The sequence below is a fragment of the Manis javanica genome, chromosome 3 (genome assembly GCF_040802235.1).
Source record: "Manis javanica isolate MJ-LG chromosome 3, MJ_LKY, whole genome shotgun sequence".
In the NCBI taxonomy this organism is placed as follows: Eukaryota; Metazoa; Chordata; class Mammalia; order Pholidota; family Manidae; genus Manis; species Manis javanica.
The window spans coordinates 99614536-99626760 of record NC_133158.1 but is presented as its reverse complement, the minus strand read 5'-3'; the positions used below and the strand labels follow the sequence as shown (position 1 = coordinate 99626760).

General features: G+C 37.6%; 1 pseudogene; it reads right to left on the bottom strand.

Annotated features, from left to right (window-relative positions):
• Nucleotides 1–6855: 6855 nt before the first annotated feature.
• LOC108391691 (small ribosomal subunit protein uS2-like) lies at nt 6856–11855 on the bottom strand (annotated as a pseudogene).
• Between the last annotated feature and the right edge of the window lie 370 nt (nt 11856–12225).

Genomic DNA, 12225 nt, shown 5'->3' with positions numbered 1-12225 from the left:
AAAATTTTAATAACCCCATAGTCCTCTTACATTGAACTTTATTTCCAAAATCCCTTCTTCATTACAGTGTAAGGTAGTAGAAAAATGGCAATTATATTTCTGTAATACCCTTTTCAGAAGGAAGCATGAGATTTCCCCACCCTCAACCTGTGCTTCTCTAGTTGCAGGGATAAAAGTTATAATCTCAAGTGAACATCCCTTAAGAGAAGGCAGGAAGTACTCAATGTGGATTGTAGTTCAAATTTAGATACTTTGGCCAGACCCCAGAGATTCTGATTCAGTAGGACTGGGTTCCAAACATTTGTATAGATTTTCAAAAATAAATAATACATTCCTATAGATCCAAATTTTACAATTTGAAAAGATATACAGATGAAAACACATATTTCACCCAATCCCCTTGTTTTCCTCATGGGGTAGTTGTTCTTACAGGTTCTTTTCTATCCTTTATGCATATATGAACACACAGAAACCAGAGAAAAAAGAGAGCATCACATACACTTTATTCTTCATCTTGCTTATTTTTATTTAATAATACATATTGGAGATAACTTCATGCCCCTAAAAATAAAGTCTGAAAGCATTTCAATAGATTGAAGACACTGGTAAAAATATTTTATGCGCATTAGGCTCTTTGAGTGTTCTCTGGGGCAGTTCTGTGCTAGAACAGGATTTCAAAAAATCTTATCTAATCCGCATTCTCTTTATCCTTATTTACCAACCCAAATTTACCTGCCAATTTAAGTTTACAAACTTTTTTTGTCATTTAAAATATAGAGCTCTTAAAGGGGCTGGCTAGTAGTACCCTGGGACCTCTGTCCTATAGGATCTAGGAAATAACCATTCCTTATAAAATTCTAGCCTTCTTATTACTTCCACTTTTGATATTTACAATGAAGACAGTTAACAAAATTGCAAAGACTTTCGTTTGCAAATATTTATTCTCTAAAGACTCTAGACTGTATGCTTAAGGGCAAGATGTTAATCTATTATCAAAGTTAAAACCAAGAAAAATAAAAGCAGATGTATACCAATAGCCAAGCATATGGATTTGAAAAAGATTTTACTTTTCTCTTGAAATTTAAATTTGGTTCAAAAGCATATAGCTAAACAAAAGTTGAAAAAGATTCATTTTAGTCCTTCAATTAGCTTTTTTCTTTTATGAACTTAGACCAAAATTAATCTGGAAATTACACTGAATAGATTGATGATTACACACACACACATACAAACACATACAAGCACACATCAAAATCCCCAACTTACAATTAGGAACATAGAAACAGTAAAATAGTTCCCATCTTACCTAGAATTTACTCAGCACAAGTACTTTGCTGTTTAAATATTTATTAAAGTGCTTAAATATTAAATAGAAAACCTCTCTGATACTAGATGTACACTAAAACAAATTGAATTGGTTTCAGAGTTTCAGTATTGACATTCTTTTTGTGAACAGTTGAGAAAAAGAAAACTTAATGCAAAAAATTGTACTCAGGGACATCCTCAAAGCCAAAAATAAGATACAGACACTACATATCAATAACTAAAAATGTAGGGAATTTTATATATTCCTATTTGCTTCAACTAAATAAAAAACTTCCCTATTTTTGGAAAAAGTGGTGAGGAGTGCAGGTAAAATGTATGTATAGTGGGAATTACTGTCTTCTCTTTTTGGAAATAAAAAGATTTTTCAGATTTGAGTTTTTGTTTTTTGATATTTTGGTCTTTTCTAAAAATAAAACTGCCATTTGAAAAAAGTATATTCTGCCTATATTTTGTGACCTAAAAAACATTAATTGGATTTACAAAGTTAAGTGGTTGCCTTTCATATTTGGATAAAATATAATATTAATAGTTGCTCATGTTTCTGTATCTTAATTATTTTTTTTAATAATTCTATTCCTAAGATTATTTTTTTCTTTGTATGTAGATGAATATCCAGCCAGTGCCTTAAATTTAATCATAATGAATATGAATAAATCAAAGAGCTAGAAATAGATTTTCCCTATTTCAGTATAATTCACAAAGAACTATAACAATCTCATAGTTTTAATTCATGTCTATGCTAATTCCAGGTATAAGTGGTTAGCCTGCATTAATTTATTGCCCTAACTCAGACTCCTCATTATTAAAAGATAGTGATAGTTTTTCACAACACTGTATTCTTGTGCTGCCAGGCATTCCATTTTATTGACATGCATTCAAACACAAATGTATGTCCTATTTTTCAGAATGTGAATTGATTAATAAATCTTACTGCTTTTCAAGGCACCTTAACCATATTTTTTAAGTTTTAATTGATTTTTGTAACAAGGGGTATATTTTGCCCTTCTGTTTGATATTACATTAGAAATGATCATTAATGACATTTCTAGAGGATAACTACCAGCTAAGTATCATGTGTTTTATATACATATACCAATACTGCAAACACTCTGAAAGAAGAGGATAAGTTTATTTTCTTAATAAATGGGCACTATAGCTGAGGATGTATGGAATTGTTCTTAATTAAGAGCAATCCTATTTTTAACAGAATGGATAATTTTAGGAAAATTTTTAAAAATGAGGTTCAGTGACAGTTTGTTTTTTTGCTTTTTATACTTTATAGTCATCTCAGACTTTACAAAATAATTGAAAATCATACCTTTATCCTATAACACATTATTGTTACTAGTTCTGACTAAATTATTAATGTATGCTTACACAAGACATTTTTCAAACAGAATAGAAAAGTGGAAAAAAATAAGACCCATGACATATCAACTCTTTACATTATGCCTTAACACAGAATGTATATACACTATTTTTTTTTCAAAGTCTGTTGTCACTTAAGTTTGGAAATGACCACTCAAATAAATACCAATTCCAAGGATATTTATACAGACACTGAGGTTCAAGAGTCAATAAGGAAAAGAGTCCTTCCTGTCAAAAAGTTTATTGTCTACTAGAGACAAAACACAGCAAATACAAGTCATACAGGTATAAAGATTTGAAAATGGTCAGGTTTACAAAGGCAGATGTGATCACTTCTAATGGGAAAGACCAACGCAATGGACTGAATGTTTGTGTCCCCTAACAAAATTCCTATGTTGAAAGCCTAATCCTGCATGCAATGGCATTAGGAGGTGGGGGCCTTTGGGGACTGACTAGTTCATGAGGGCAGAGCCTCATGAGTGAACTAACCTTGTGAATGGATTAATGCTTTAATATAAGGGACCTCAGAGAGCTCTCTCACCCTCTTTCCACCATAGTATACAGTGAGAAGTCAGCAAACTGTAACTCAACAAAGAACATTAGAACTCAACAATGCTATCACCCTGATCTCAGACTTCCAACCTCCACAACTGTGAGTAAATAAATTTCTGTTTTTTATGCCATCAGTCTATGGTGCTTCATTACAGCAGTCAGAACAGACTGAGGTTATCAGGAAAGTCTTAGCAGCCGTAATTACATAGCAGCAGTAATGCAAGTTGTGTCTCAGATGGATATAAGCACTCCCAAGGTGAGTGGACAGAACAGGACAAGCGAAGGCACAGAAGTCTGAAGCATCAGGTGCCATCTGGGAACCTTCAGAGTGCTGGTTAGCTGCCTGAGGGCTTGAGGGGTAAGAAGAACATAGTGGGAGTTAAGGCACAGAAGGCTGGCAAAGGCCAGATAATGTAGAACCCTGCACCATGCAAAGAAGGTTGAGCTAACAAAACTATGTTGTCTAGCATTTATTTTCAATATTTTAAAAACTGCTTCTAGACTTGAAACTCTTTTTCCTAAGAAATATTATATGGAAACCCAGTTTATAAAAATATATGTAATTGGATCCTCTCTGATTAAGTGAGTATTAGGAGCTTGTCACTGCAGTGATACGAAGATCTGTTTCAAGTGCTTGTCACATAAACACATATATCCAAAGAGCAGGCACAGTGTCTCTTGAATGTTGAGGATGGCATGTCCACATACCCCTTTGCCAACAAGATAAAATCTTTTATTTTTAGTTCTATAAAAAACACGAAAAACTACCATAACAGAGGAAAATGTAGCTGTATGGAGAAACTGACTACTGTTATTTTCCCAGCAAAAGGCATTTCTCTCCACACCAAGGAAGAGACCTGCTTTTGGTTTGACCAGGTCTTGAGAACAAGGATTGGATGCAGTGGATGGTGAAACCAGCTAGGAATTGCCTTACTGTTTTTTGACACTCCAATGTATGTTTTGTTTGTTATTTAACCTTGGAATTAGAGTTAATGCTGTTAACAATGCAGGTGTTTGCTAGATACTGCATGAAAGAAGAAAGTTAAAAAGGAAGGGGGGAAGCCATTTAGATTGAGTAGAAAAACATTTGGGAAAGAAAGACATGAAGAATCCTTATGTTTAATGATGATTTTGCCTAAGTTTCTGCAGTGTGATATGTGATGTGACACATTCTCCTTCTCTCTACAAAACCTTCAGCAAATCATCCATTTCTCATTACTGCTGGTTGAAGTCTTGAGGCCATGAGGAAGACTGAGAAGGAAGGGGAGGTAGAAACAAAGGGAGGCTGAGGAGGAGAGTCCTTCAGCAATGAGGAAATGGTCAAAGGGCCTACTTCCACAAAACAACATCTACACTACTGGAAATCAGTTCTCCTCCATGATTCACAGGATCCGTCAATACCACATCATGATTCAAATCTCTCAAGGCCAAAGCTTAGTATCTTGATTTGACTCATCCCATTCTCTTATTCTCTATACCTAAGGCATTAAGATCTAATTCCCATTCCTTGATATCCATCCCTTTCTCTTGAAGCCCAGTTTCATATTTAAATCTAAATATCTCTGTTTTTGTTTTGACACAAAGATGTTCCATACATTACAGCTGGACCCAATTGCCTGAAACTAATTTTTTTATTGTTCCATATTTTCTCTCCTCCATACTTCACAACATGTTTTTTAACTTGGAAAATGTGTCTTGTTTAGACACATAAGCATCTATATATCTAAGTATTAAGAAATGCCTGAGAATAATAAACACCAAACTTAAGACGATAGTTTTCTCAGTAGTGGGGGGAATAGTTATGATTAGGGAAGGAAACACAGGGATTTCAATTTTATTAATAATGTTTAATTCTTAGGTAATAGGATCACGGATTTAGGTTTTTTTATGTTTAAATGATACAAAAAATGACTTAAGTACTTTATAATGATGGCATCCTAAAATTCACGTTTTTAAGGTCTTTTCAGTTGGGACCCTGGTTCCCTGTCTCTTCTTATTTCCCACAATTTGTTATAGTATTTTTCCCTGGGTCCATCTCCTCTCTACATTGTCATAGTCAAGAGCATTCTTTGCCTTCCCTCAGTGATAGTGTCCCCCTGCCAGGAATGTATTTCTACTCAGTCAGGTATTCCCCTCCAAAATCTTCATGGCCCATTAAACTCCATTAAACTCAGATACTTCTGTTGCTGATTTCTCCATGAGACATGATTTCCTTGTCTTCTTAAATCTCATCAGTGTGTGTGTACATGTGTGTGTATGGCATTCTCATCTATCACCTCCAAATCTATTTGCATGGTATTTTTCTTATTATATAGTTCAGTTATTCTAATCCTGAATGTATTAAAATTATTTGGCAAGCTCTTCAAAAATATTGGTGCTTGAACCCCAACTCAAACAGGCCCCAGTTCAAACAGACCTGAGTGATAGAATTTTTAAAAAGCTTCCAAGGTTATTCTAATATCACAGTTAAAGCCTGATAATGCTTTGGAGACAGAGGCCACCTCTTCTTAGATACCTCTACACCAGCATAGAATCTCACATAGTTGTTATGTGAAATATGTGACTATGAGCTCAAATACCAATTTCAGTCAATGAAAGCAGGAAAAGCTAACAATCTTAAGAAATTGTTGCACTGTCTATTAAGGCCTATTCACCTTTTTCTGACATTGCAAAATATATAGAAGTCTGCTAAACAGTAACTTGACCTTCAATAGTTCAGTGTCATGAATAGTTGGACGCAAGTTATCTAATGTGCAAACATGAACAGCTGGACTGAAATTGAACACTGACTGAAGTGATGTTAAATACTAGAGTCCAAGGACACAGGCCATAAATTAGAGCTTTTAGTTCCAATGTTTGACAACTGATCCTTAAACCCAGGAAGGATCAAAGTAGCAGTGAACAGGTTTTAAGGATACAGCATGAAGAATATAGGGCATTTAGATAAAAGGATAACAATGTAACAGTGTTAAAATACATTGGTCAGGATGCAATGCAATAGTGGGGGAAATGTAGAATTTCATTCTAATTCTCTTAATTATACCATAACTGTATATAACTTGTGTTATATTACTTTTTAGAGGCAAATGATAAATGCATGCCTTAAGTTGTTTCATCTATGATAGTTGTTTTAAAATGATGTTCTTCCATTTACAATAGTCTCAAGAGCAAGAGTTAGATTATTTACATCATTGGCATCCCATCATAAAAGAGAATATATTCTTAATACAATTTTTGAGAAGAAAAATAAGTAAATATACTAAATAACTTTTAAAGTCTCTTCCAACCCTTAGATTCTTTGCTAAATTATTTCTATTGCTCTATATTCAAGCTCACTGATTCTCTCATTGGCCATGTTACATCTACTGATGAGCCCACAGAAGGCATTCCTCAATTCTGTTAGTTTTCATTTCTTGTCTTCCCTTCTGAATCTTAGATTTTTCACTCTGTTTACATTATCTACCCCTCTGTTCTTGCATGTTGTCCACTTTTTCCATTAGTGCCCTTACCATATTAATCATAGTTATTTTATTAAAAAAATTTTTTTGAAACTTCATTTTCTGTCAACCTTATTTCCATTTTCTGTTGAGGAGTCTATGGACAAACAGCTTAACACCACTCAGTGGTTGTTCTTACCTAAGCAGAGGCCTGAGCACTGGGAGCGCGGATCAGTCCTCAGCAGCAGGCTGGATGTGTGAGTCTTCAGTAGGGAACTGCTGCATAGGCCCAGAGGGCAACTGTATTCCTTCAGATCAGCCTGCCAGCTTGGACTGAGTAGCAGTAAATTTAGGAGTTGGAGCAGTCTGTTCACTTTGAAATTCCTCTTTGGTCATAGCCTTTTCATCAGTGGCCTGCTCTTCCTTTTCTTTCTCTTCAAGATCTCCGTAGAAGCCGAGATCAGGCATGCTCTTGCATGGGTGTTCACAGGAGATGGAGCCAGGTGTGCACAGAACTTCCTGGGCCAGTACCCACCACATCATATCTACTGAGTGAGCTCCCTTATTGTTGCACAGGACAGCAGTGTCCACACAGTGCAGAGGAGAGTCTGCTATATACAGAGCAATGGCAGACATGCTAATATAAGATGCCTCTGCGAGAGGCTGGTGGATCAGTAACCACTGAAATTCTTGGCTCCCAGAAGGCTGCCTGGGTCTAGCGAGGGAGGGTTCCAGGAGTGAAGCCGTCAGCAGTAGGAGTGGCTCACTTCAGCAAACTTCAGCACAGCTCATATTGGCCATTTCTGGACAATATGATGCTGATATCAGCTGGGGTTCAATGGCTACAATGGCATAAGCTGTCAGCAGAAGTTCCTCTCGGGTGCTCTTCAGACTTTCTCCCAGGATCTCTTATCACTTTTCCTTTTGTAGACATACTGTTCCATTTGGGTGTCAAGGATGGTAATGCCTAAGTGGATTCCTGCTGCAAGGATTTTTAGGACATCCTCCTCTTTCTTTTGCAGGCCATCAAGGCCTCCAGATATTATGGAAGTTTCCCTTTAAGTTAGGAGGGAAAACCAGAATAATGCCGAATGGGCCCTTCTCTCAGTATTGTAGGAAAACTAATCAGAGTTACTTCAAATTCCCTGTCTGACTATCCCCAAATCCATTGTCATAGCTCAGGCTGGTTCTCTGCTTGCATTACCACATCAAAACATTTTTTACTGCCTGGCAGGCCTTGTAATTTGTTGTGGAAAGGTAAATATGTGTGACCAATTAGAACTGAGGTGAATAGGCCTTAATGTGAGCATTTATGTTAATTTTTGCTGTAGTGGTAGGTTCTAGAAGCTTCAAATTTCTCTATTACCCTGTTGTTTTGTTTCTCTCCTGACACTGGGCTTCTGTAAGAAGCCTCCTTGGAGAGTCCACTGTTCACAGGGCTTACGCTGTAAAGCACTGTTACACTGGAGCCCTGTCAGTGTGGGGGTGTGGTGTGGGCCAGGGGAGCATCCTATAACCTTTCAGTTAAATTTCAGTGCTTTAGTGGGCCTTTGTCCTTGGACTGTGACCTTCACAAGTGTTTCTCCATTGGTATAGCTTCCCCCATGCACCACCCTGTACTCCCCTTCCTGGGCTGCAGCCTTCTGGATCTATTGCCTTGAAATTGATATTGACTGTTTTATTTTTGTCTTTTCCCTCTTTAGGTGAAACAGGAAGACTGGAGGGGAGTAGAGTGTGAGGAATTTCCACTGGGATAAGGGGGGGATAAGGCTTTGAAAAAGTCCCTTCCCCAGGACAGTAATCCACTATTATGGTTAAAACTGTTGATTGATTTTTTCACAATTATTACTCTTCCCTTCCCTGCCAGAGCCACAGTTATCTTCCCAGTGAGAACCTAGTGGAGGTACCAGGATCAAAGCTCATGAATATGTGGGGCCTTCCTAAGACTGCAACGCTCAGGAGTTTCTCAGTCCTAACTTAGCCCACGCCTGGCTCCTGGCCATTCACCAAAATTACATTTTCAGTGTCCCTCCCAGTACATGTCTCCAGAAGCTCCTGTTCCATGTCACCAAGTCTCACCTGTGTTTCTCTGGATGAACCTGTCTCTTCATTTCTGGGTGGCAATTTGCCTTGTGATCTCAGTTCTCTGATAGTTTCAAGCATAGCAATTAATTTTCAGTTTGTCCAGTTCCTTCTTGTAAGGATAACGGTGACATCTTCCAAGTTCTTTACATGTTAAAGCTGAAACCACAAGCTTAAGTTATTTCTAATTGTACATTTCTAAGCTTGTAGGCATTTTAATAGTTTAATTCAGATGTTAAAATAGTTTATTGAATTAAATATCTTGCCATTTAGGTATATTTTAAAACTTAAGCAATTACTCTAAAAAGCTGTGATATTTAATATTAGTTGAAATGTAATCTTTTAATTTTTTGTTAGTTTTTATTGTTGACTCAGTGACAATTGTTTTCAGTTGTTTAATTAATAAAAGAATTGCTTCTCAATTAATAAATACAGCAATCCCAACTACTTCCATTCCATGAAATATTCCTCAGAAGTTACATTATACTCTCATTAATCAAGAGTAATGTTTATTCTTAATTTGTTCTGTCAGTGTATTTTGGGTATTAATATATTTCTGTAAATACCTCATGATATCTGAAAACTTTGAGTTCAGCATTTCACTTCATATTTTATGAAACTGTTCTGATTTCTTAACCTAAAATATTTTAAACATTATATTTAGTGTCAGGATCTTGGAATTATTTTGATTACTGAAGAGTCTCTGGAATAAAGGGAAAGTATTGTTACTGATGGAGTTCAGAACACGTTGCCCCCAAATATGACACATTGGCATATTGAATATTTTAAGTTGAAGTTTGGGAAACTGCAGATGCTGGTAGGTCTCTCCACCCTTCTCCCCTGAAGCTGGTCACAAGACCCTCATGTGAGAGGTATGCCTCCTATACCCAGAGGAAAGGAGCATCCTTACTTCTGCATGTGAATGAGTAGGTCTTGCTGTTTCCCACATAGTATGACACTTAGCTTATTTATTCCCTTTCTGTCCTATCACATTTTTCCACCACTTTTCATCCTTTATCAAATGCAGCATAAAAACACTCATGTTTAACTGCTTCTTTGGGTCCTCACTTCCTTATAAAGACTTTTGTGTCACATGAAACTTTTATTAAATATGCTTTTCTCCTTTAAGAGATATTTTTTTCTTCCCAACATTACACATAAGGTTCATTTTTGTCTCTGGCTTTTTGTTAGTATGAGGTGGTCACTGAGAGATACTGTAACAAGCCATCACCATTATCCAGGTTTAAATAAACATTATTTTGGCATGACAATGAAGGATTTCCTCATTTGAGTGGCTCTGTGATAATCTGATATCTTGGCTTATATGCCAGGCAAATTGTGGGACAATTTGTCTAAGGTTGTAGTTTCAGTCAGCCTATCCTGGGAAGCAGGGTGATTTTCTATAATTCAGTCACTTGGTGGTTTCTTAAATTGCTACTTAAGTACAGGCTTAAATAGAAATAAATTTAAATGGGGTTGTATTTTCTTAGTTGAAATAAACTAAAACTCTGAAATTTTGTGGGACAATGAAGAAGGTGAATTCTGTAGCTTAGTACTTTTGGGTGCAGGTCATGAAGAAGGAAACTAATTGGGATTCCTCACTTTTTCCAAAGGAATGAAAAAAAGCCCTGAGCTATTTTTATCAGCCTGAGAATCCCCTGGTCAGGTATGTGACTTGCCTAACAGGAGAGCTGGTGAGCTTTCTCAAAGTCGGTTCAATGTCTCATAACCATTGCACACATTCCTCTTGTCACAAAAGCTTCCAGCGCTTCCTCCCTCCTCCTTTTTCTTAACTGACAGCCTTGGTTCTTACTTCATGGAAAGTATACCAACATGCCAACCTGCAGCTGTTGGCATATATCCTGTATCCCTCCTGTCATTAAATATGATAGAGTGTCCTTGGCCTAAGGTCAACTCCCCCTCCTGTATCCTGCCTCTCATCACTTCTCATCTGCTCAAAGACTTCACGTCTACAATTGTCCCCTATTCCTTCCACTGGAAAAAAAAGGAACAACAAACTCACTTTGATTCCATGTCATCTTCAGTTCCATTTTCCTTTCTCTGTTCCCCTTTATAGCTGAACCTCTTAGAAACAAATGTCTATACTATTGTCTGTAAGTCCTACTTTCATATACTCTCTTACTTGCTCCAATCTGCTTCTGTCTTTTTCCCTCCACAGACGTGTTTGTTCAAGATCACCAGGGACCTCCATGCAGCCAAATCCAATAATCAATTCTCAGTCCTCATATTGCCTTTCCTCTAAGCAGCTTTTGGCCTACAAACAGCTGTTGACACAAATGATCGCCATTCTTGAAATACCTCTGCATTCCATGCCGAGATCAACTTTGTTCTTGATTGTCTTCTGCCTCACCAGCCACTCCTTCTGCCTTACCATGGAAATCTCTAAGAGGTCTGCTGTGGAGAAATTTCTTTCTAGGTGTAGTCACTTTCTAGTTAATGTCATTTCATCCCACAGCTTTCATGTTATCTCTGTAAAAATTCTAAAATTAATATCTGCCTACTCAACAACTCCACATGGCTATCTACCAGTACTTAAAACACTGATTATCCAAAACTGAACTCTTAATTAGATCTGTTTCTCCCCAAGCTTCTTCATTGTATACATTTAGGTGTTATTTTTTTGCTGGGTACTAAATGCCAAAATCAGAAAGGTAGTCTTAGAATCATTTTTAATAGTAAAAATTTAAAAATACATATGTAGTATAATTTCTCCAGTGTGAACTATGCCTCTTTAACTGAAAATTTCTCTTATTTTAAGGTGACTAACATGATAGTGGAGGACTTTTGTCTTCCTTTTTTCTTTTTAAATCAAGAGACACTGATTCTATTTAGTCATTTAAAAGGTCATTTGAGGTTTGTGTGGCAGAACGTTTGAGTAGAAGAGAGCTTTGTAGAAACCTGGACAAAGGTGGACATGAGGAGTTGGTGGGGCAGGCGTCTGGCTCCGGGCATGTGATGTGGACTGTGGGCTCCAGGTTTCGTAAGGCCGTTGGTTCCAGAATTCAGCTTAATACAGGTGACTAGACCGTGTGGAGTTGGCTCCAGCTTTGTAGTATAAGCGCTGAACATGAACGATGCATTTTGGGTAATGGCCAAGATAATCGCAATGAGGAGAGTTCGGCATGGTGCTGGTGACAAGCCGCGCAGCAGTGACACGCCAGCCCAGCTACAACGCAGTGATTAATCCCCTCGCCACGGCTGCCGCTCTGGTTCACCGCAGCTGTTCCTGTGACTCAGGCCCAGACCTCAGTCCCTGCTTCCTCCCGCTCCTGCACCCCTACCCTTCGCCCCAGCAGCAAGGCTGCGTCTTCCCAACCTGCACCTACCAGGGCAACTAAACAGGAGAAACCGCGCGGGAGCCCGTGAGGACTCCAGTGACACTAGCCCAGTATGGACGGGCGGCGCCTCAGGAGATTCCTCTCAGGAAAGACCCTGGGAA